Raw genomic sequence first — 2,126 nt, forward strand, 5'->3', positions numbered from 1 at the left:
TCGAGTAATGGACATCTAATTTCCCATCATCAAGTTTTTACTCTACGGCTTGACTCCTTTCATTTCATCTTACTTATCGTTTTCATCTTCTCATTTGATTTAGTGTTGGTTTTGTAAAGACAATCAGTTTCTTTATAAATTCACATATTTGATCTATCATACTTCGCCACTATTTATTTCTTGTTTATGTTGGACGCATCTATAACTTCATGCAAAATTCCATTTCGAACGCTTAAGCACCTAAATCAATTGGTGAAAGCAGCTTTAGCTTAAATTATTCGAGAGAATAAATAAGCCAGCATCAAGTTAGAAATGCTTAGTACATCTAGAGATAGACGCACTGGTGTTTTATTGCATCCTGTGTTTGACACATACATCCTAGAGATAGGTATGTATGATATTTGCATTGAGAAGTGCCGAATAGAGTTAACGCACAAACGGAGATAAACAAGTCATCTCATTCACATCATATTCTTGTTCGTGTACATCTAACTTAGATCGACGCATATCATATGCATTACACTCCACTTTCACATGACCCATCATTCTCTACTCGACCCTTTTGTATCTTCTTGCACACACACACAACAGCTTAGTGTAAATAACTAATTTCTACATTTTCTTAGGATATTTCTACAACAGTTACAACGCAAGGTCTACTTTAGCTTTAATTTGAATTCCTAAGTTCGACCCTGGACTTATTAGAAACCTGAGTTGAATTTATACTTCAATCTGAGTCAGCAAAATTTGAACGTCTATTAAGGAGTGTCATGCGTCTTGTTGCACATCACTAACGCATCAACGCGTCACTAACGCATCATAAATGCATCAACGCATCATTCATATTTACACTTATTTATCCAATTACTTTATACAATACATTCCTAAGCTCGAATCACGAAATTAACGAACAAGTTTTGGCGCCGTTGCTGGGGATTCAACAACAAAACTAACCAGAAATTTTTCTTGTATCTTTTGTAGGAAAACTTCAGCTGAGGGAGTATTACGAGCTAAGCCGAAGCTTGTAAATGTTTATGAGCAGAGAAAGCACCCCTGAACTTGTATACAACCCCGAAGTTGAAAGGACCTTCCGACAAAGCAATCGATTTAATCGTCGCTGTAGGTTAAGGCAACAACTACTTAAACAACAAACCATGCAACAACAAATGGCGGACGAACAAGCGAATCAAAACTTAGCTCAACAGCTAGCCCACACCGTACAAAATCCTATCATAATGGAAAACAGTAGTACGCGTTCTATGCGAGAATATGCGTCTCTTGGGTTGTATGATTTCTCACCAGGGATCATATATCTAATGCCAGATGGGACAAGATTTGAGATGAAATCTGTGACTTTACAAATGCTCCAAAGAGCTGGTGCTCAATGAGAAGACCCTCACGCCCACATGAAACGTTTCCTGGAGACATGCAACTCGTTTGTGATTCCTGGAATCACTCCAGAAGCTATCAGGCTATCTTTATTCCCATATTCTCTGTGTGACGATGCAAAGCAATGGGTAAGTTCTATGGAGCCTGGAAAGATCATGACTTGGGAAATGTTGGTGGAGAAATTCATGTAGAAATACTTCCCACCCACTACAAATGTAATGAGGTGGATAGAGATCATGAACTTCGAACAGGAAGAAGTTGAAACCTTGAGTGCTGCATGGGAGTTTTTAAAGGATTAGTCAAGAATTGCCCCAATCATAGATTATCGTTAACCATCCAGGTGGAAAATTTCTACAGTATATTAAACAGAGCGTCTCAAATGGCAGCCGACACAGCTGCAGCTGGCAGTATCATGGACAAATATTATAATGAAGCTAAGGAAATACTTGACCTCATAGCCAAATATAATATGGAATGGGTGGATGACACTTACGATGCAAGAGCAGAAAGAAAGAGGCGATCTCAAAATGTGAATTCTATTGACTCTAATGCAATGGCCACGCTCTTTGCACAAATGGCTACTATGACAAACCTTTTGCAGAATATGTCACTGGGGAACGCATCAACTCGCAAAAGATAAATCAGGTAGAAACATTCGTACAGCCCATGGTTAGCTGTGTGGGCCGTGAAGATCCCCATTCCTACTGTGATTGCCCATAAAATCCGCAATCGGTATG

At 39.0% G+C, this 2,126-nt stretch overlaps 1 non-coding gene across 1 annotated transcript; it reads right to left on the bottom strand.

Annotated features, from left to right (window-relative positions):
• Positions 1-1,610: 1,610 nt before the first annotated feature.
• Positions 1,611-1,713, bottom strand: LOC120070386. Its single transcript, XR_005479881.1, has one exon. It is a non-coding gene; the product is annotated as a small nucleolar RNA R71 (small nucleolar RNA).
• Between the last annotated feature and the right edge of the window lie 413 nt (positions 1,714-2,126).

The sequence above is a fragment of the Benincasa hispida genome, chromosome 1 (genome assembly GCF_009727055.1).
Source record: "Benincasa hispida cultivar B227 chromosome 1, ASM972705v1, whole genome shotgun sequence".
In the NCBI taxonomy this organism is placed as follows: Eukaryota; Viridiplantae; Streptophyta; class Magnoliopsida; order Cucurbitales; family Cucurbitaceae; genus Benincasa; species Benincasa hispida.